This window comes from Dendrobates tinctorius, unplaced genomic scaffold, assembly GCF_039654945.1.
Source record: "Dendrobates tinctorius isolate UK_male_01 unplaced genomic scaffold, ASM3965494v1 ptg000036l, whole genome shotgun sequence".
Taxonomy (NCBI): Eukaryota; Metazoa; Chordata; class Amphibia; order Anura; family Dendrobatidae; genus Dendrobates; species Dendrobates tinctorius.
Window position 1 is genome coordinate 22,202,488 of NW_027361704.1, and position 24,301 is coordinate 22,226,788.

Here is a 24,301-nt window from a genome sequence, read left to right on the forward strand (position 1 = left end):
ATATGGGAGCAGAACCAAGCTTACTATAGAGATATGGGGGAAGAACCGAGCTTACTACAGAGATAAGGGAGCAGAACCGAGCTTGCTACAGTGATATCAGACCAGAACCCAGCTTACTACAGAGATATCATTCCAGAACTGAGCTTATGGAGCGCCCACCAGGGCCGTGGGGAACTCGGTACCAGGCAGTTCTTAAAGGGGAAGTGTCACGATAGCGGTGACCTGGTCCGTGGCCCTGGGCATCCAATGAAAATGTTCAATAAAGTTTATAGTGGATGATTTAAAAGGAAATTAGTTCATGATGCTACCTGTGGTATTCGGCAAATAAGGTGTTAGCCGACCCGGCTTCAGAGTCCGATGGGGCTGATGGTGATGCAGTAGAGTTGTTACAGCTCTCCACAGGTAGAGCTAGGCCCCAGGGTAATTGTATGTGTAAGTGATGAGATGATGGTGGTTGTAGTGCAGGGCAGATGGTATAGCAAACAAATCTGAGGACACATCAGGGTTGTATTTCCTTTACCTTTACTAAATTTATAGAGGTGCCGATGGGAGCACTGGTTACAGGTGTCAATGAAGGTCCAGGCAGCCCGAAGCAACTTAGGATCCACTCAGCCAGGTGGCTTGGAGGCCTCCTTACTGCGCTGCTCTATTTGAGGTCCTTGCTGCCTAAAGCTCAGCTCAGTCCTCTGTTCCTCTCACTGTCTTTTAGAAAACGTTACTCGCGTGACAGGCAGCTTGAGCTTTTCACAGGAGTCGCTCCTCGTGGCATCTCCGGGCTCTATCCTGCTGCTGTGCCTTCAGGTGTGTGATAGGGGCCAGAAGACCTGCAATCTGTCCTCCGGATTTAGCTGATGAGACTGTAGTGCTCTGCAGCCACAGACTCTGGTGTCCAGTTCTAGCACTGAGCTCTGGGATGAGCGTGGTCACTAGAGTTGAGCGAAACGGGTTGAAAAAATTCAAAAGTCGCCGACTTTTGGCAAAGTCGGGTTTCATGAAACGAAACCCGCCCCTAGGATGAGGTCGGCCACGAGGTCGGCGACTTACGCGCCAAAGTCGCGTTTCAAAAGTTTGTTTTGCGCTCTTTTTCAGCCAATCAGGATCCACGGACACTGTGGGCAACGTGATGACCTAGGCACGGGTCACCACCATCTTTCAGAAGGGCATGCAAGTGATTGGCTTGCTTTGGTGGGCGTCACAGGGGGTATAAAAGGGCGTGCACGCCGACCGCCATCTTACTTCTGCCGATCTTAGTATAGGGAGAGGTTGCTGCTGATTCTGTAGGGTGAGCGTTAGGCAGGGAAGAAGACAAAAGAACTGCTTCTGCTGCTAGCGATTTGGCCTGCACAACACACAAGTCACTGTGTGTGCAGTGCAAGGGTAGGCTATATTGTGGTGTATCAGTGGTGTTGGTTGTTGGGCTGCCTTCTAAGGCTTCCTGACACGCTGGCATTGCTGTTTACCCACTGCTCCGCAAACTGCTTTTTTAAAAGCAATCCAATCTCCCTTATCCTCTAGTCACTTTTGTCACAGCTGTGCCATCGAGCGTGTCACATAGCGCTCAGATATCAGTGGGCCTCACACAATCCACAAGTGTCCAGTGTCCAAAAGTGTACGCAGAGATTCAAAATCTCCATTATCCTCTCGTCACTTTGGTCACAGGCAGCTGTGCCATCGAGCGTGTCACATAGCGCTCAGATATCAGTGGGCCTCACACAATCTACAAGTGTCCAGTGTCCAAAAGTGTACGCAGAGATTCAAAATCTCCATTATCCTCTCGTCACTTTGGTCACAGGCAGCTGTGCCATCGAGCGTGTCACATAGCACTCAGATATCAGTGGGCCTCACACAATCCACAAGTGTCCAGTGTCCAAAAGTGTACGCAGAGATTCAAAATCTCCATTATCCTCTCGTCACTTTGGTCACAGGCAGCTGTGCCATCGAGCGTGTCACATAGCGCTCAGATATCAGTGGGCCTCACACAATCCACAAGTGTCCAGTGTCCAAAAGTGTACGCAGAGATTCAAAATCTCCATTATCCTCTCGTCACTTTGGTCACAGGCAGCTGTGCCATCGAGCGTGTCACATAGTGCTCAGATATCAGTGGGCCTCACACAATCCACAAGTGTCCAGTGTCCAAAAGTGTACGCAGAGATTCAAAATCTCCATTATCCTCTCGTCACTTTGGTCACAGGCAGCTGTGCCATCGAGCGTGTCACATAGCGCTCAGATATCAGTGGGCCTCACACAATCTACAAGTGTCCAGTGTCCAAAAGTGTACGCAGAGATTCAAAATCTCCATTATCCTCTCGTCACTTTGGTCACAGGCAGCTGTGCCATCGAGCGTGTCACATAGCGCTCAGATATCAGTGGGCCTCACACAATCTACAAGTGTCCAGTGTCCAAAAGTGTACGCAGAGATTCAAAATCTCCATTATCCTCTCGTCACTTTGGTCACAGGCAGCTGTGCCATCGAGCGTGTCACATAGCGCTCAGATATCAGTGGGCCTCACACAATCCAAAAGTGTCCACTGTCCACAAGTGTGTGCAGAAATTCTAAATCTCCCCTGTCCTATAGACACCTTGTACCTTGTTTTACATTACTATATAGTTTGTTGGATTTTGTCTACATTTCTACCAAAAATGAGGAAGGCTGGTGGAAGAGGCCGTGGAATTGGGCGGGGGTTGGCAGCTGGTAATGATGGTGTTGGTGGTGGATCTGATGGTAGTGGCAAGAGCAAAATAGGACCGAATGCAGGAGGTGCTGACCCTGCATCATCGTCTGGCTACATAAGGCCTCGAACGCTTAGTTTTCTAGGAGTTGGCAAACCGCTTTTAAAGGCAGAGCATCAGGAAAAAGTTTTGTCTTACATTGCTGACTCAGCCTCCAGCTCTATCGCCTCCTCTTCTTCAGTTGTAAAAAGTAAAAGCACTGAGTCGTCATTGGAGGCTCATGTTCATGAACCACACCTTTCCTTGTGTCCTTCACCCCAACCAAGATTGAAGGATGACGCAGGCCATACTACTGATTACTCCATGGAGCTGTTTTCACATACCATGCCTGGATTATCAAGTCAAATGGTGAATTACCCAGGCCAAGATGAATCTGACATGGAGTGCACTGATGCACAGCCGCTGATGGATGATTCTGCTGGTACATTCACTCAGAGCACTACATTGTCCTCGCAGTGTACAGAGCCAGATTTTGACCCTGATGAGACTCAGGTGCCCCTTCCCGCACACTATACCACCATACACGGTGACACAGAGAAAGGTGCACATGACATAGAAGAGGAGGTGATGGATGACCCAGTTGTTGACCCAGATTGGCATCCATTGGGGGAAGAGGGTGCTGCTTCCAATAGCTCAGATGAGGAGCATCCACAGCAGACATCGACATCGCAACAGCTGTTATCTGGCAGGCCCGGAGCACTCCAAAGACAGGTTCCAAACATCAAAAGAGTTGCTGGACAGCTTGTCCAGAGGGTCAAAAGATCACAGCGTGCTAGGCCGCAAAATGTCTGCCAAAGTAGGAAGAGTGCAGTGTGGCACTTTTTTAAACAAAATCCTCATGATCAGGCCAAGGTTATCTGTAAGAAGTGCGCAAAGACCTTTAGCCGAGGGAAAAATCTGAAAAATTTGAATACCAGTTGCATGCTTAGACATTTAACCAGCATGCACTTGCAAGCGTGGACACAACACCAAACCTCAAGTGCCACATGTGCAACTGATCACAACGAAGGTAGTCAGCAACGCTACATTGTTTCCCCCACTGTAAGCCCACCGGTTAGCACAGCAGCAAATGTTGAGGTGTCGTTGCAAGGCCACAGCAGTCAGGGAATCCCACTGTTATATCAACGAAAGACTGATTCTAGGCCATCAGAAAGAACACCAACTCCATCACCATCATCAACCCTCTCTCAGTCCGCCCTGTCCACCGCTACTTCCACCATATGCAGCTCTCAAGTCCAGCTCACCCTCCCAGACACTATGAGTAGGTCAAGAAAGTACTCAGTCTCTCATCCGCGTACACTGGGTTTGAACGCCCACATTGCCAAACTAATCTCGTTTGAGATGATGCCCTTTCGGTTGGTGGAAAGCACAGCTTTCCGCGAACTCATGGCCTATGCAGTACCACGCTATGACCTACCCAGTCGCCACTTCTTCTCTCGCAAAGCCATCCCAGCCCTCCACCATCATGTGAAAGACCGCATTGTCCATGCACTCAAGCAGTCAGTGAGCGGAAAGGTGCACCTCACAACTGATGCATGGTCCAGTCGGCATGGCCAGGGCCATTACGTGTCCATCACTGCACACTGGGTTAATGTGGTGGATGCAGGGTCCACAGGGGACAGCGGTGGTGGGACAGTGCTGCCTAGCCCACGGTATAGGAAACAGTTGGCTGTAGGCGTTCGACCCTCCTCCTCCTCCTCCTCCTCCTCCAGAAGCGAAAGCTCGTCCACAGAGCGCAGTCGTACGAGCACTCCATCTGCAGCTGCCACTGTTGCACACGATGTGTCCCCCTATCGAGCAGCTAGTGGAAAGCGTCAGCAGGCTGTGTTGCAGATGATGTGTTTGGGCGACAGACACACCGCCGAGGTGCTGGCCAAGTACTTGAAGCGACAAACTGAGTCATGGCTGGGCAGTGTACATCTTGAGGCAGGCAAGGTAGTTAGTGATAACGGACGTAATTTTGTGGCAGCCATGGCCCTTTCAAAACTCAGCCACATACCTTGCTTGGCTCACACATTGAACCTGGTGGTGCAGTGCTTCCTCAAAAATTATCCGGAGTTAACAGCCCTGCTCCAGAAGGTGCGAAGACTGTGCGCGCACATCCGCCGGTCGCCTGTACACTCCGTTCGTATGCAGAAGCTGCAGCGATTGCTCCACCTTCCCAACCACCGCCTCATTATCGACATTGCAACAAGGTGGAACTCCACCCTGCACATGGTGGAGCGGCTGTGCGAGCAGAGGCAGGCCATAATGCATTTGTGGGAGGATACACGGCCAGGCACTTTGAGAGCAGACATGGAGTTGACAGGCGTGCAGTGGTCGAAGCTGAAAGACCTTTGTAAAGTCCTTCAGTGTTTTGAGGAATGACACGGCTGGTAAGCGCAGACGACGCCATCCTAAGCATGAGCATCCCACTTATGCGTCTGCTCATGCAAACTTTGACGCACCTTAAGGAGCAGGCGTCTGCAGCCAATGTTGATGAGGAGGAAGAGGAGGAGGGAATCCTTGATGACATTCAGCCATTGTCTGCTCAGGGACCTCTCCTGGACGAAGTGGAGGAAGAAGAGGAGGAGGAGGAGGAGGAGGATGATGGGGATGATTACTTAGGGGAGGAGGATGCATCTCGTGGGGCAAGTGAAAATGTTGGCGTGGCAAGGTCTGGTACAGGGTTTGTGCGTGACTTGAGGGATGTGGATTTGCCAGAAAGTGCTCCTCCACCCAGCACTCGCAGTGCATCATTGACACCGGGAACATTGGCCCACATGTCAGATTATGCCTTGCGGATCCTAAAAAGGGACCCCCGCATTGCCAAAATGATGAACGATGACGACTACTGGTTGGCCAGCATCCTGGATCCACGCAATAAAGGCAAATTACAAAACATCATGCCACAGGAGAACCTTGACCTAATATTGGCTAATAAACAAGCAACTCTGGTAAATCGGTTGCTTGAGGCATTCCCAGCACACAGCAGCGGTGATGGTTCTCACACGAGCCGTACGGGCCGGGGGCAGCTTGGCAGAGGTGTTCGTGGTGCACACAGCAGAAGTGGCGTTGGAGACAGGGGTTTCATGACAATGTTGTGGACTGATTTTTCAAATACCGCTCACACAACTGGTAATACTGCATCGATGGAAAGTGACAGGAGACAGCAGTTGTCAACTATGGTTACAAACTACTTTTCCTCCCATATCGATGTTCTCCCACACAGGTCATTCCCCTTTGACTATTGGGCCGCTAAACTGGACACCTGGCCTGAACTTACAGGAGCTCGCTTGCCCAGCTGCAAGTGTGCTATCGGAAAGAGTCTTCAGTGCAGCTGGATCAATCCTGACAGAAAAAAGGACCCGTCTGTCAACCCAAAATGTGGATGATCTAACCTTCATTAAAATGAACCACGCATGGGTTTCCAAGGATTTTGTCCCACCTTCCCCTGATGACACATAGGGTGACAGAAAAATGGCTTGCTTTGGTCCACCTCTTCCTGGTACTTCACCTATTTCGCCTTTTGCATCAGCTGAATGTCCAACATCAACATATGCCACTTTCTAAAACTCCCTAACTGTGCTGCCTCCCCCCCCCATGGCCGGGGTCACCACCTACCGCACGACACCGTGCGAGTGCCGTTGCCCTGGACAGGTGGGTAGGCCGACTCTTGGGCGCGGGCACTGGCACAGGGTCCCTCATAGTGCAATCAAGTGTTTCTTACGGCGGTGGTGCACACCCGCCGTCAGACACACCGCTGTACTATGAGGGGCCCAGTGCCAGTACCGACGCCCACGAGTGGGCCCCCCTTGCTTGGGCAGGGCCCCAGCATTTGCAATCTTTACCTCTCCCTGCTCCTCCGCTGTGTAATCTGGGCCGTCAAATCCATACTGTGCCTGACACCGTCTGAGCCTGCCTCCTCAGACATATATTTTGAATGTGTACGCTATCCATACATGTTATCCGGGGATACGGTACCCTTTCTAACCTTTGTGCAATGACGTGCAATCCATACTGGGCCTAACACCGTCTGAGCCTGCCTCATGCTGTATAGACATATATTTTGAATGTGTACGCTATCCATACATGTTATCCGGGGATACGGTACCCTTTCTAACCTTTGTGCAATGACGTGCAATCCATACTGGGCCTAACACCGTCTGAGCCTGCCTCATGCTGTATAGACATATATTTTGAATGTGTACGCTATCCATACATGTTATCCGGGGATACGGTACCCTTTCTAACCTTTGTGCAATGACGTGCAATCCATACTGGGCCTAACACCGTCTGAGCCTGCCTCATGCTGTATAGACATATATTTTGAATGTGTACGCTATCCATACATGTTATCCGGGGATACGGTACCCTTTCTAACCTTTGTGCAATGACGTGCAATCCATACTGGGCCTAACACCGTCTGAGCCTGCCTCATGCTGTATAGACATATATTTTGAATGTGTACGCTATCCATACATGTTATCCGGGGATACGGTACCCTTTCTAACCTTTGTGCAATGACGTGCAATCCATACTGGGCCTAACACCGTCTGAGCCTGCCTCATGCTGTATAGACATATATTTTGAATGTGTACGCTATCCATACATGTTATCCGGGGATATGGTACCCTTTCTAACCTTTGTGCAATGACATGCAATCCATACTGGGCCTAACACCGTCTGAGCCTGCCTCATGCTGTATAGACATATATTTTGAATGTGTACGCTATCCATACATGTTATCCGGGGATACGGTACCCTTTCTAACCTTTGTGCAATCACGTGCAATCCATACTGGGCCTAACACCGTCTGAGCCTGCCTCATGCTGTATAGACATATATTTTGAATGTGTACGCTATCCATACATGTTATCCGGGGATACGGTACCCTTTCTAACCTTTGTGCAATGACGTGCAATCCATACTGGGCCTAACACCGTCTGAGCCTGCCTCATGCTGTATAGACATATATTTTGAATGTGTACGCTATCCATACATGTTATCCGGGGATACGGTACCCTTTCTAACCTTTGTGCAATCACGTGCAATCCATACTGGGCCTAACACCGTCTGAGCCTGCCTCCTGAGACATATATTTTGAATGTGTACGCTATCCATACATGTTATCCAGGGATACGGTACCCTTTCTAACCTTTGTGCAATGACGTGCAATCCATACTGGGCCTAACACCGTCTGAGCCTGCCTCATGCTGTATAGACATATATTTTGAATGTGTACGCTATCCATACATGTTATCCGGGGTTACGGTACCCTTTCTAACCTTTGTGCAATGACGTGCAATCCATACTGGGCCTAACACCGTCTGAGCCTGCCTCATGCTGTATAGACATATATTTTGAATGTGTACGCTATCCATACATGTTATCCGGGGATACGGTACCCTTTCTAACCTTTGTGCAATGACGTGCAATCCATACTGGGCCTAACACCGTCTGAGCCTGCATCATGCTGTATAGACATATATTTTGAATGTGTACGCTATCCATACATGTTATCCGGGGATACGGTACCCTTTCTAATTTTTGTGCAATGACGTGCAATCCATACTGGGCCTAACACCGTCTGAGCCTGCCTCATGCTGTATAGACATATATTTTGAATGTGTACGCTATCCATACATATTATCCAGGGATACGGTACCCTTTCTAACCTTTGTGCAATCACGTGCAATCCATACTGGGCGTGAGAACGGCTGGCGAGCTGTTAAGCAAGCTACAGCACCTGTCCAGACAAGTACAGGGATTCCCTAGCGAGGAGACTTATTTGATTGTTTTCAATGTTGGGACAGCAATTTTTGGGGAGCACTATACTCTGGAGAATGATAGATGGGGCCCACCATACACTGGAACATTCCAAAGGTGGACATCAGACACTGGAGCAGCATTTACAGGGCCCATTATACACTAGAGCATTAGAAATGGGGCCCATTATGTTTGGAGCATTATTTGGGCCCATAAGACAGTGGAGCTTCATCCATGGGGACCAACATATACTGTAGCATTATGTGGAGCTCATCATATACTGTTTCAAACATTATATGGGACCAATGATTCTGTATGGAGAAATAGATGGGCCTCGTCATGAGATGTAAAAAGTGAGGTATTTTTCATTGTACTATACCGCTATTTATCTGCCGTATCGGAGCATGATGAGTTGTGGTATGTGTTAAAGGGGCGCTCTTTCACCCAGGGCACCTGAAAACCTGCAGCCAGCCCTCCCCCCCCACAACTTTAGCCAAATAACACCCATTTTTCAGTGCGTAACTTATATTATGAAGTTAATTAAGGTTGACAAGCTTAAGTAAGAAGAATTGATGCTTTTGGCATTCAAATGGGCACTGTTGGTGTGTTTCCTGTCCTCCTCTCACTGCCGACTTTTATTCCCCATTGACTTACATTGGGTTTCGTGTTTCGGGACGACCCCGACTTTTCCCTATAATCGGACGATCTTGCTCGACCCGACTTTTGGAAAAGTCGGGTTTCACGAAACGAAACGCGACCCTAAAAAACCAAAAGTCGCTCAACTCTAGTGGTCACAACTCCTCTTCCCAAGCTTCCCTATACTTTTATCTTCCTCTCTGGCCTCAGAATGCACTCTAGTCTGGGGACAAGCTTCTCACTCGTCCAGTTCCCAGCACTGACTGACTGAAACTCTAACTAACTTCCTCCTCCTGACCAGATAGAGCAGCTCCCCTCAAGTCAGGTTCAGAGTTCCCCTGCTGGCCTAGAGCAGGATCTGTGTTGCATGCTGTGTATACCTGGCCAGGGGATCCCTCCTTGCTTCAGACCTGACATTATCCCCTGTGAGGAAGGCAATGCCCTTGTGGCTACCGGACTCCTGTGGTGCCACACTTACAACAGAGATAAGGGAGCAGAGCCAAGCTTACTACAGAGATAAGGGAGCAGAACGGAGCTTACTAGGTCTACTACATAGATACGGGAACAGAACCAAGCATACAGCATATATATGGTGCCTGAATCTAGATTACTACATCGATAGAGTACGAGAACCAAGCTTACTAGAGAGATAATGGGAGCAGAACCAAGCTTACTAGAGAGATATGGGAGCAGAACTGAGCTTACTAGAGCTATGGTGGAAGAACTGAGCTTACTACAGAGATAAGGGAGCAGAATCAAGCTTATGTGATAATCATGTGGGAATAGTGGATGAGGGCAGGTATATCTCGCCCAGATTCCTTTCCTATGTGGCCTAGTCTGGTTAGTATCGCACCTGCTTGCTAATGAATAATGGGAGGTGGATATAAAAGGATGCCAGGTGGTTGTGTGAGTGTCTCAGCCTGGGAACACAGAGAGCCTGTCTGTGTGAGAGACACACGTGAGTGAAAGCAGTGCCCACTGCAACTGTGGTTTGGCTGGACGGGAGAAGCCCGCCAGTTGGTAGTTAGGTTGTCCATTGTTTAGTTAGTGCCGGACAGGCAAGGATTTGTTTTATGTTTTTTTTCTTTATGCATTGCTTTCACCGTTAATAAACCTGACCCAGTGTCAGTTATACCCGGACCCCGTCTCTGCGCCTGAGTTTCATGCTGAATGCACGTGACCTTTGACCCCAGCAAAGCCGATCCCGGAGTGTTTTATCACACTTGCTACAGAGATATCAGACCAGAACCAACTAGGTCTGGTATATAGATACGGGAACAGAACCAAGTTTACAGCATAGATATGGTTTCAGAATCTAGATTACTACATTGATAGAGTCCCTGTTCCCACCATATGTATAGTATGATGGCCCCAGTTCCCCCATATATATAGTAGGATGGCCCCAGTTCCCCCATATATATAGTAGGATGGCCCCAGTTCCCCATATATATAGTAGGATGGCCCCAGTTCCCCATATATATAGTAGGATAGCCCTAGTTCCTCCGTATATCTAGTAGGATGGCCCCAGTTCTTCCCATATATAAATTATGATCGCCCCAGTTCCTCCTTGTAACGCCAGTGTGTTTGTACTTTGCTTCCCTGGCGTTACTCTGCATGTCTGCATTAACCCTTTGCTCCTCTCCTCCTAACTAGCAGGGATACTGTTGCCTGTTACCGTTATGGATGCTGCTCAGGTCCCTGCCCCGCTGCGTAGCCGTACATGCGTGCGTGGCTCCGCTGCTTTGCAAGACCACCCGCTGGTGCAGTCCCTGGCTGCTGCTGTGGAAAGCTATCGGTGGGTTAATAGGTCCTCTACATTGTGTATGGCTTACCACGTATGTTCAGGCTTGCAGCTCTCGCCAGGTGTCCTCTGCAATGCTAATTTGTTTGGCCTTGCTTAGGGTGCGCACGGCCACACCTCCCCTGCTTTTATGAGGAATGGGTGTGTGCTACAATTGCTGCTCCAGCCTATGACTGTGAGGCAGCTGGTATATAAAGTTCCCTCCCCCTTTGGGGCATCGCCAGAGCTTCGCATTGAGTTCCTGAACCTAGCGATGTGAGTATGTGTGTTCAGCTCCTGCTCTGATTGTGATCAGTTCTGGGGGAGCTGGTGCTCTTTGTCCCCATGTGAACTGTGTTTTGCCACCTGCCAGGAGGCAGAATATCCTGGCCCTCGGCCCTGTCCGCCTTCCCAGGAGGCAGAATATCCTGGCCCTTGTCCGCCCTCCCAGAAGGCAGAATATCCTGGTCCCTGTGTTTGTGTGGAGTCTTGCCTTGCACCTGTGTCTTGTTCCCTGAATCCTGGATCCTGAATTTGTTCCTGCACCTGACTCTGTCTGAATTGTGTCTTGTTTCTTTGCCTGCTCTGGGGGCAGTAATACCAAGATCGCCCTTCCTGGAGGCTGCATATCCAGGCCTGTCTATGTTGTGTCTTGTTCCCTGAATTCTGGACCTGCTCCTTTACCTGACCCTGTCTGAACTGTGTCCTCTGTGGGATGTTCCTGAGGTCCCTTCATGTCTTGAACCCTGTGCCCAGTGACTGTGACTCTTTGCTACCTGACTTGCTGTGATTTAACCTGGGTTCATCTAGGAAGTAGGAGTCCGGTGTGTCCGCTGGGTTTCTGCCACTCTGTGCTCAGCTGGGGATTCAGTGCAATTCCCTGCCAGTTCCAGTCCAACCCGGCAGGGATTGCACCAGACCGCTGGGGTTCCTTTCTAGGTCGCTGCCAGATGACCGGAGCCTGATGACCACGGCCTGATGTCCGGTGTCTGACGACCCCTTCCAGATGTGCTGTGCCTGATGTCCTCTGCCAGATGGCCGGATCCTATGCTTCTCTGCCCGATGTCCGGAGCCTTCCGATCGCTGCCAGTGGTCCGGAGCCTGATGACTGCGGCCTGATGTCCGTAAATGATGCCCGCAGCCTGATGTCCGGATCCTGTCGGTCGCTGCCAGATGTCCGGAGTCCGATGCCAGTGTGCTGATGCTCTATCTAAGATCCGAGTCCTGATGCCCTGCCTGTATCCTGATGTCCAGTCCATGTTCCTGGTGTCCTGATGTCCGTGTTCCTCGTGTCCTGATGTCCGTGTTCCTCGTGTCCTGATGTCCGTGTTCCTGGTGGCCTGATGTCCGTGTTCCTGGTGGCCTGATGTCCGTGTTCCTGGTGGCCTGATGTCCGTGTTCCTGATGTCCAGTCCGTGTTCCTGATGTTCTGCCCGTGTCCCGATGTTCCGCCAATTATCTGAGGTCCACCCAGTGATGACGTCCTTCTCGGATCGGTGTTTAATGTTCTCCTGCTGAGCCTGTGCTACGCCTGAGGCCTGAGAGAGAGGCCGTCCTAGTATGCCCGTGCCAGAGGATCCTGGACTGCATCAACCCATGATGACTCCTGCCATCGTCTGACATCTGTCCTGGGTATGTGTCTGATGTTCTCCTGCTGAGCCAGTGCTATGCCTGAGGCCTGAGAAAGAGGCCGTCCTGATATGCCCGTGCCAGATGACCCTGGTCTGCATCAACCCATGATGACCCCTGCCATTGTCTGAAGTCAGTCTGAGGTTGGTGTCTGATGTTCTCCTGCTGAGCCTGTGCTATGCCTGGGGCCTGAGGAAGAGGCCGCCCTAGTATGCCCGTGCCAGACAACCCTGGACTGCATCAACCCGTGATGTCCTCCTGCCTTCGTCTGTTATCCTGAGACGTGTACCCTTCCCTGATGTGCAGAACCGAGAGCCTTGCTTAACTATTTTGTTTCTGTACCATGTCTTGTTCAAGTAAACTTTGTCTATACCTGAAGTTGTGCGGTGTCGTTCTGCCTCCTCGTCCACATGCTCAGCTGCCACAGACCCCGGTCTCTACTCTTCCCTCGTCTGGGTATGCCAGGGTCCCCCCTGTGGTCCAGTGGGTCCACATTCCGTTCCCACCTGGGATGCTCGCCCCACGTCGGCGTGGTCGGTCGACGTGGAGGTGCCGGCTCGGCCGCGAACGCGGTCGCTAGTCGCGACACCCCTATATATAGTTGCTTCTCACAAAATTAGAATATCATCAAAAGGTTAATTAATTTCAGTGAAACACATATTATATAGAGTCATTACAAACAGAGTAATCTATTTCAAGTGTTTGTTTCTGTTAATGTTGATGATTATGGCTTACAGCCAATTAAAACCCAAAAGTCATTATCTCAGTAAATTAGAATACTTTATAACACCAGCTTGAAAAATTATCTTAAAATCCAAAATGTTGGCCTACTAAAATGTATGTTCACTAAATGCACTCAATACTTGGTCAGGGCTCCTTTTGCATCTGAATTGTTGGGTCTGGTGTCTCTCATCTTTCACTTAGATTCTCTATGGGTTTAAGGTCAGGCGAGTTTGCTGGCCATTCAAGCACAGTGATACTGTTGTTTTTAAACCAGGTATTGGTACTTTTGGCAGTGTAGACAGGTGCCAAGTTATGCTGGAGAATGAAATTTCCATCTCCAAAACCTTGTCGGCACAGGGATGCATGAAGTGGACCTACACCAGCTGGCGGCATGGCTCCCCAAAACATCACTGATTGTGGAAACTTCACACTGGACCTCAAACAGTTTGGATTGTGTGCCTCTCCACTCTTCCTCCAGACTCTGGGACCTTGATTTTCAAATGAAATGCAAAATTTACTTTCATGTGAAATCAACACCTTGGACCACTGAGCAACAGTCCAGTTCTTTTTCTCCTTGGCCCAGGGAAGGCACTTCTCGTCTTGTCTATTGTTCATGAGTGGCTTGACACAAGGAATGAGACACTTGTAGCCCATATCCTGGATACGTCTGTGTGTCCACAGCAGTCCACTCCTTGTGAATCTCCCCCCAAACTTTTAAATGGCCTTTTCTTAACAATCCTTTCAAGGCTGTGGTTATCTCAGTTGCTTGTGCACCTTTTTTCTACCACACTTTTTCCTTCCATTCAACTTTCCATTAATATGCTTGGATACAGCACCCTGTGAAAAGCCACCTTCTTTAGCAATGACCTTTTGTGGCTTAGTATGTTGGTCACAGTTCCCCCCCATATATATAGTAGGATGGCCCCAGTTACCGTATATATAGTAAGATGGCCTCAATTCCCCCATATATATAGTATGATGGCCCCAGTTCCCCCCATATATAGTATGATGCCCCAGTTCCCCTAAATATAGTAAGATGGCCCCAATTCCCCCATATATAAAGTATGATGGCCCCAGTTCCCCATATATATAGTATGATGGCCCCAGTTCCCCCCACACATATAGAATGATGGCCCCAGTTCACCCCATACATATAGTATGATGGCCTCAGTATACCCCATATACATATAATATGATAGGCCCAGTTCTCCGATATATATGGTATGGTTGACCCAGTTCCCCCATATATACACAGTTGTGGCCAAAAGTATTGACACCCCTGCAATTCTGTCAGATAATACTCAGCTTCTTCCTGAAAATGATTACAAACACAAATTCTTTGGTATTATTATCTTCATTTATTTTGTCTTAAATGAATAAACACAAAAAGAATTGTCCTAAAGCCACTCCCACTCCCTGCCGACTTTGCTTCCCCATTGACTTGCATTGGGTTTCTGTCAGAGACACCGCACTACACTTGCTCATAGAGCCAGTGCGCGTGTCCTGAGTACAGAAGCAGTGCTAAGAGTTACCTGGGGAGCAGGGCAGCAGAGGTGACCGGGCGTGCTTCAACTATTAGTGTCAGGGTCCAGTCAACGCTGGAAAGTAAAGAGGCACGGGACCTGCGGACACTGAAAATGAACAAGCTTGAACGGGACCTATGGTCATGTGACTGCAAGGGGGCGTGGCTTAGCGTCCTGCTTTCAGATATGACAGTACACCATACAACAACTCAGAGTCAGGCAAAATGGAGGTCACAACAGTATGGGCAAATGAAGTACAGGAGGGACAAACAGACGGGAGGTCAGACAAAGCCAAAGGTCATACACAGGATCACAGTACAGTACCAGGGATGAGACAGAGCGGATAATCAGGGTCAAGCAGAGATCAAGACCAAACAGACATAGGAGGTACCAGGCAGAATCCAAAGCGATATCCAGGGAACAGACCGAGTCATATACAGAGAATCAAGTAACCAGAACACAGCACTAACACACTCAGGGGTCACCACACAATGCCAAGGGCAAGAGTATAACTGACAGGGATGGGAGCGTCCTGAGGCTATAAGAAGCCTCCCCCAGAACCAGTGAGAGGCCGCAATCATAGCCCCAGGTGTGCAGGTAAGCCTGCATCGGGATCACAACCTTTAACCCCAGAAATGCCAGTCATCAGCACTGGTTCCAAACATTAACCCCACGTGTGCGAGTCAAACCCACACTGAGATCATGACAGTTTCGTGTTTCAGTTGGACCTCTGACTTTTCCCTATAGTCGGCCGTTTTCGTTCAACCCGACTTTTGCGAAAGTCGGGTTTCATGAAACCCGACTTGACCCTAAAAAAGGCAAAGTCGCTCATCTCTATATTAAAATTTTTTTTTACAATTCTCTCCTTCTTTTGAGTACCCTAGAGTCTGCGGTTAGGCTGGTGATTCTGTTATGAATGGGTCACTGAGGAGGATGGCAGGAACAGGCTAAACCACCAGAGGACCAGAGAGGTTGGTAACTAAGCGGATTGCAGGCCCGTGATCCTATCCACATAACTAGCAGTAGCCATGGAGCTTTCCTACGATGCCCTAGACGCTTCGTCACAGCCGGAGAACTATCTAAGCCTAAAGACAGAAAGGTGAAATCTAAACTGCCCTGGAGCAGATCCCCAAAGGAATAGACAGCCCCCAAACATATGTTGTCGGTGAGACAAGATGAGACACAAACACAGGCAGAGAACAGACTGAGCAAACGGGGGGGGGGGGGGCAAGCTGCCTAGACAGGACAGGACAGAAAAGATACTGTCTGCAATCACACACAAAACCCTAAAAAAGTCCAACACTTCTGATATACAAAAAACCTGAGGTCACATGACCTCACCCCCGCTAGATCAGCACTCTGGTATGAACTGGAAGCAAAGCAAAAAGATACTAACATGACAGGGGACTGAACAAGCTGCAACATATGAAGCAGGGCCCAGCGCTGCCCTCAGCAGGGAGCACGCTGAATCCTAGCAACAAAGCAGAAAGCAAAAAAAAGGCAAAACCAGATTAGATGCAAAGGATTAGCAAAAGAATCACTTAGCTGAACAATGCAGATCAGGCAGGGGACAAAAGAACTCCAAATGCACAGGGAGGAAATCACCAGCAACCTCAAAGAGCAGCCAGCTCAATTATATGCACCCAGCTAGTAATCCCAGGTTTCCAATTATCGTCGTCAGGTGGGGATCTTCCGTCCACCTTGCCAGCTCCACTAATCTCAGTAACCACCAGAGGGAGCAGAGGGAGCTTCGGCTCAGATCTCCGATCAAGAGAATTCACAACATCTTCTGCTATAAACTGCTAATGTATGACCATTTTATGTATATTTTATAAAAGATATTAACAGTCATATCTATACATGTAATATTAAATTCAATGCGCCGTTATTTAGGAATGGAAGAATACTTATAAAAAGCTGGCATACAAATATGTAACGGAATCTTGTTCTTCTACCAATTTAAAGTACTTACAACATTTGGGTGGCATTGTGAACCTGCCTACATGCACAATGTTTGTCTCAAAGTCAAGAAAATGTAATGTCTGTACATTGTGCACAGGGGATTTAAGGTGACTTCAGATCATACTAGGTTCCAGTAACACACAGATAGACATAAATGTGCAAATAGACGGTGCAAGCAGGGCCGGACTGGGACTAAAATTCAGCCCTGGCATTTGAAGTTACACAGGCCCACTAGTCACATGGTGACTATATAATATCTTTGTACACTTGTAGTTTACAAGAAGTGAGAGGAGATTAACACAACTATATAACATGTAGTCACAGCTGTGCCCAGTATTTCAGCTCAGTCCTATTTATTGCTTTTAGGTACAGTACTCCTCCCAAATCTCTGTCCCCTTTTGTATGCATGATTACAGAATTCCTGGCAGAACTGCTCTTTATTGGGCAACCAGACCCCCAGGTCATAGCCGCCCCTATCATACCTCCCAACTTTTGAAGAAGGGAAAGATGGACAAAGACTGCAAATTTTTGGCCACACCCAGCCACACCCATTTCACAACTAGTCACACCCATGTCCACACCTAATCGCACCCATTTAGCACTGCTGATCACACTGACTGGTACTGAGGGCACAGTGGCTGGCATTATGGGCACACTGACTGGCACAAAGGAAGAGAGAAAACAGAGAGAGAGAGAAAAAAGAAAACAGAGAGAGCGAGAAAGAAAGGGGAAAGAAAGAACAGAGAGAGACAGAGAAAGAACAGAGAGAGAAAGAAAGAAGTAAAGAAAAGAAAGAAAGAACAGAGAGAAAGAGAGGGAAGAAAGAACAGAGAGAGAAAGAAAGAAAGATTAGAGAGAGAAAGAAAGAACAGAGAGAGAAAGAAAGAACAGAGAGAGAAAGAAAATGAGGGATAGACAGAACAGAGAATGAAAGAACAGAGAAAGAAAGAAAAAGAGAGAAAGAAATAAAGAAAGATTCTACAAAGATACTATAGCAGCCCGGCTCCCATTGTAGTACCCACCTGAGCCTCCCGGTGCAGGACCTATCATGATCCGCTCACATGGCCGACATCCCCGATTCCAAGGCGATCCTGCTGTCTGCGCTGTCGGAGGAGGACACGGTGATGGATCTGAAGCATTCCTGGTTCCGTCACAATCTCCTCAAGAAATTATCTCATTTCCGGTCAGCTTCCAGCACATCACTTCAGGTGGAACGTCATATGTGTGTTTTAAAATGCTCCTCGGGGCTCCGCCGTGTACTCCTGTGTCCGTGGGAAAAGCCCGCTTTGTATGCTTTGTACACACTTGGCTCCGCTCTCCGTACACCTCGTACATGCGCGGCTCCTCTCCGTACACCTCGTACACACTGCTCCGCTCCGTACACCTCGTACACACGGCTCCGCTCCGTACACCTCGTACACGCGCGGCTCCTCTCCGTACACCTCGTACACACGGCTCCTCTCCGTACACCTCGTACACACGGCTCCGCTCCGTACACCTCGTACACACGGCTCCGCTCCGTACACCTCGTACACACGGCTCGGCTCCGTACACCTCGTACACCCTCGGCTCCGCTCCGTACACCTCGTACACCCGCGGCTCCGCTCCGTACACCTCGTACACACACGGCTCCGCTCCGTACGCCTCGTACACACACGGCTCCGCTCCGTACACCTCGTACACACACGGCTCCACTCCGTACACCTCGTACACACACGGCTCCGCTCCGTACACCTCATACACACACAGCTCTGCTACATCCACACTGTAAATCCTGACCCCACACATACTTACCTCAACCAGCACCATGACAACAGCAAAGCAGAGTCTTGCAGACGGTAGAGGCAAGGCTGAGCGCACAGGACATGTGATGAGGTCACAGGAGGGGCGGAGTCAGGGGTGACATGATCGGGGGTCTGGACAAAGGCTCCTGATCATGTGACCCCCTGACTCCTTCCCTCCTGTGACCTCATCACAGGTCCTGCGAACAGAGGGAGCAGGCAAGCGAGTGCAACGCTGTGAGTGGCTGCGGGGGGAGGGGGTCTCATGCTAAGGCGGGGATGGGGTGCGTGGGGGGGGCGTGGTGGCTTATCTCCCTGCAGTGCAGGAGGGACTTGAAACTATCACCGCCGTGCCCGCAGAGGGCCAGCGTCAGGAGCAACAGTGGCCGCAGCAGCTGGCAAGCGGCCAGATGATCGGGCGCTGCCGCCCGCGGCCCACGTGACAGCGGCCCAGCGGGAAAATGCCCGGTTGATTCTATTGCCAATCCGGGCCTGGGTGCAAGAGTGACAACAATAGATTGAAGCACGCATTGCACTGTAACTTTAAATCGGAAAAATCTTATTTTTGCAGTATTATACAGTTGTGGCCAAAAGTATTGACACCCTTGCAATTTTGTCAGATAATACTCAGTTTCTTGGCTGAGGGTGCCAATACTTTTGTCTGGCCCATTTTTGGAGTTTCGTGTGAAATGATCAATGTTTTACTTTTTGCTTCATTCTCTTATGTGTTTTTTCATTTAAGACAAATTAAATGAAGATAATAATACCAAAGAATTTGTGTTTGCAATCATTTTCAGGAAGAAACTGAGTATTATCTGACAGAATTGCAGGGGTGTCAATACTTTTGGCCACAACTGTATGTTTTTCAGCTTAGTAAAAATCTTGCTAACACCCATGCTCTAGTTTCTTTTTCTCTTCCAGATTCATCAGAAACCGACACCTGTCATAATCTGAAGCCTGGTGATTTGGTAGTTGTGAAAAGGCATGTCAGAAAGCATGGACAAGAACCCTTGTATGACGGTCCCTATCAAGTCCTCCTCATCACCCAACAAGCCAATAGCAAATAAAGGGGGCAAAATGTTTTGGTTTTCCACATTTTCTGTATTATTATTGGTAGAAATTAAAGTTAAAGTTAGAAGATATTCAAAGGCTCAGAGATCAATATGATAAAGACAATGATCATAATAAGGACAGTTGGTGGTCTGACACCTTCTCCTTTCTCAATCCAGCCAATTGATTTAAGGGAATTGGGGGCTGGATAACTGGGATTTTACAAAGCTTGATGTATATTGCTGCCTGTATCCTTGTTGTATATGTGATACTAAAACTTGTTCTTTGGTGTATTTCTGTATGTATTAGGAAATTCTGCACTAGGATAGCTAGCGATGATACCAAAGTCATCGTTGCCCCTGCTCTTCTCTATACCGATCTCAAAAGGCTACTTGATGAAGATGTTGAAGCCAAGCGCATGGCTACCTTCAAAAGATCTCCACCACCATCATCAAAAATTGTTATTTGTAAATTGTAGCATACGGGGAGATGGGTGCGCTGCAACAGCCATGACTGATAACATGGCATCAGCCATGTGAAGACCAGTACCCCTTGAGCTTATGGCTTGGGATAGCACCTCTGATGCTGCATATTAGTTAACTAAATTTATCTAGGGGGGATTGTGAAGTACAGTATTCCATTGTACGGGACATCTTGTTCTCCAGACCTCCATTTTAGTGCTTGCGACGCCATTTTGTTGCTTACGAGTTAAATTTTGTAGTTAGGTGAAAGTTTGCGGTTGTTAAGAAACCAGACTGTCCCAGTCTGAACAAGATATGATATATGAGACCCTGATGAATGTGCTATTGTTCTATTCTCTGCGTCACGTAGCTAGGGACATATTCCGATTTTCTTGCAATACTATTGGCTTATAAAGTAAATGTGTCACGACGATGCTATTGGTAGCTGAGTACTTTGCATATTTAAGCAAAATACTATAAAAAGGTGACATAATAAACGGGGTTAGTGATCTGCCTTGATCCTCCCATACAGAGGCATACGTCTCTGTCTGGTCATTCCCAGTTGCTAGCAACGCCCTGTGGATTAATTTGGAAATCACTTGGTCAACCGTGAGGGGTTAATTTAGCCCTCCCTCAATAGCTCCCTCATCATACAGTATTAAGAAATGGGGTATGTAAACTTTTGATCAGGGTCATTTGAATGTTTTGGGTTGTCATTATGATTTAAAACGTGAAAACACATTGGTTTGACAATAAATGGCTTCACACAACCACTAACCATGAGTGAAGAAAAAGTTTTGGTGTTATCATTCATATTCTCTGAAAAAAGGCCAAGAAAGTAAAAATTCTGCCAGGATATAAAAACTTTTGAGCACAACTGTATGTAAACTTCTGGTTTCAACTGTATGTGAGCTGAGTGCTCACAATAGTATCAAAGAGAAGAGACTAGCAGCTTACAAGAAACTGTAACCCTTTCAAAATAAACCTTTATTAGGAAATAATTAAAATCCATCAGACTAACGAAAAAATGATAATCATATATACCATGGATATATGATGTAATACAAAACATATAGATATAACAGCAGACTATAAAAATTTGTACCATGTGACCACAGGTAATCCTGTAGCCAGGTGAGCAATACTATACAATCTACAATGTTAATTGCCTGGGTAATGCCATATTATGCGCATTTTGTTTTTTGAGCTATACTACCAGAGGTCTACAGCAGCATTTAAGGAGCTACAAAAATTTCTGGCAAGTACTGGTTGTGTACTGCAAGTGACAACAATCTCATGTATTCTTCATAAGTATGGCCTGTGGGGTAGGTTGGCAAGTCGCAAGCCTTTTCTTACAAAGAAAAAACACAAACGTGGCAATCTATTGCCAAAACCTACATCAAGTCTGCCAAAATCATGAGGGAAAATGTGTTGTGTGATGAGACCAAGATGTAACTTTGCACCAACCATATCGTTAACAATGTGTATCACCAAAAGAACACTATACCCACAGGGAAGCATGGTGGAGGCAGCATTGAAGCATGGTGGAGGCAGCATTTGTGACTATTTTCTTGCAGCTGGAGTTGGAGAGAATTATGGAGAGCTCTAAATATCAGTCAATTTTTCATCAAAACCTGTTAGTTGAAAATGAAGAGGAATTTCACTTTGTAGCACAACAGCGATCTTAAGAAGACCAAAGTTTTGAAAATAGCCCAGTTAGAGCCCAGACCTGTATAGAATTGAAAATTTGTGGGTTGACCTAAAGAGAGCTGTACACAAGTGATTCCCTTGCAATCTGACAAATTTGGAGCGCTATGCAAGGCAGAGTGAACAAAGATTGCAAATTCTAGGTTTGTCATGCTGAAATACTCCTACCCAACAACACTTAATGCTGTCATAAATTCAAAGGGTACATAAAAAAGTATTTGTTTAAGGCTAGTTTCACACTAGTGTATGGCTGAAGTGCGGAGGGCTGCTGGCTTCCTCCGTGAAGCTCTGCCCCTGCACCTCAAGTTGACAGACGGCACAGAGAGGCTGCAGCTTGCCGGCTCCCAGTATTCAATTGCACTCGCATCTTTCAGAGCGACTCTAGCTGCGTGATCAGGTCATGTGATCACGCTGATGATGTCACTCCCTGAGGCACAATGGTGGTAAGTGCTTCATGCTAGTGGAGCTGAAGACACCTAAGATTGGATCTATCTATCACAATAAGTGACATCACACTTTCCCCTGTACCAGGAGTCTGCTGCCTCGGAGTAACCCCTGACTCCGCCCTGTCCTTCAAACTGCACATCCATGCTCTCGCCACCTCCTGTCACCTCTAGCTAAAAAATATTTCCAGACTCCATTCTTTCCTCAACCCTCAATCTACTAAAATGCTTGTGCATGCCCTAATCATCTCCCACCTTGACTACTGCAACATTCTTCTCTGTGGCCTACATTCCAACCCTCTTGCACCTCTCCATTCTGTCCTTAAAAGTGCTGCCAGACTAATTCATCTCTGTCCTCTCTACTTCCCTGCTTCCCCCCTTTGCAAATCCCTTCACTGGCACCCAATTTCCGAGCACATCCTGTTCAAACTACTAACACTGACCTACAAAGCCATCCATAACCTTTCTCCTCTGTATTGTTCCGAACTAATCTCCCAATATCTTCCCTCACGTAATCTCTGGTCCTCCCAAGACCTCCTTCTCTCCTTCATGCTTACTCACTCCTCACCCAATCGCTTCCAAGACTTCTCCTGAATATCCCCCATCTTCTGGAACTGTGTGCCCCAACACATCTGATTAGCCACCACAATTGGATCATTCAAGTGGAACTTGAAAACCCATCTCTTCAAGAAAGCGTACAACCTGTAATGACCACGCTGCCACATCAACACCATCGGAGCTACTGCAACCCCCAACCTTCTGTCTCCTTCCCCATAATCCTGTAGAATGTAATCAGGCAAGAGGCAGGTACCTCTTCCCTCTGTACTAGTCTGTCATTGTTTCTTTGTCTTCTGTGAGGCCTCGTTCACACGTACCGTTTTTTCGCGTTTCCGCGGCGGTATTTTCCGAGCGTTTTTGCCGCGAAAACGTGAAAAATAAGCATCCCATGCATTCCTATGGGATTCCGCAATGCTGTGCTAATGCTGCGGTTTTTACCGCTGCAGAATCGCTTTGTGGTAAAAAACGCAGCATGCTCATTAATTTTGCGGAATCGCGGCGATCCCACACCCATAGGAATGCATTGTTCTGCTTACTTTCCGCATGTGGCTGTGCACACCATGCGAAAAGTAAGCAGAACATAAGCGGATGGCAACCACGGTCCGGAGGAGAGGATACTGTCCTCCGGGCTTTGGGTATCATATCCCTGTAAAAAATAGAATTTAAAGTAAAAAATATTGTTATTTTCACCTTCCGACATCCCGCGCAGCCTTTCCGCCTCTCTCCACGCTCCCGGTCCCAGTAAGCCTTTGCGAGCGATGACGTCCGTTCTCGCGGTCATTCGCACAACGTCATCGCGAATGACCGCGAGACGTCACGATCGCGTGAGAACGGACGTCATCGCGGTAATTGTCGCAAATGATTACTGGGACCAGGAGCGTGGAGAGAGGCGGGAAGGCTGCGCGGGACATCGGAAGGTGAGAATAACAATATTTTTTTTTTATTATTATTTTTTACATTCTGTCTTTTACTATTGATGCTGCATAGGCAGCCTCAATAGTAAAAAGTTGGTCACACTCGTCAAACACTATGTTTGACGAGTGTGGCCAACCTGTCAATCAGTTCTCCAAGCGATGCTACAGATCGCTTGGAAAACGCTAGCAATTCTGCAAGCTAAATACGCTTGCAAAATGCTAGTTTTTCTGTGGGAAAATCGCGGGAATTTAAAATGCGATTTTCCCGCGGAATGGAATTCTGGAATTCTCACGGTAATTTCCGCGAGAGTTCCGCTACGTGTGAACCCAGCCTAAGTGATATTTGTGTTTTGACGTAACTCCTTCTCATGAACAGCACCATGGAATCAATGGTGCTATATAAATAAATAATAATTGGAGGAGTAGGTGAGATTACTGTGTTTGTGTGTGTGTGGTATTTACTGTGTGTGGGGGGGTGGTATTACAGTGTGAGTGGGGAGTATTTAGTGTGGGTGGGTGTTACTATGTGTGGGGGGGTATTTTGTGTGGAGGCATAAGATAATGCTCACTGTATGGTTTGGGGTCACTCACTTGGCAACAGGATTAAGGCACACAGGAACGGTTTCTCACTTAAACAGACCATCCGGTTTATTTAG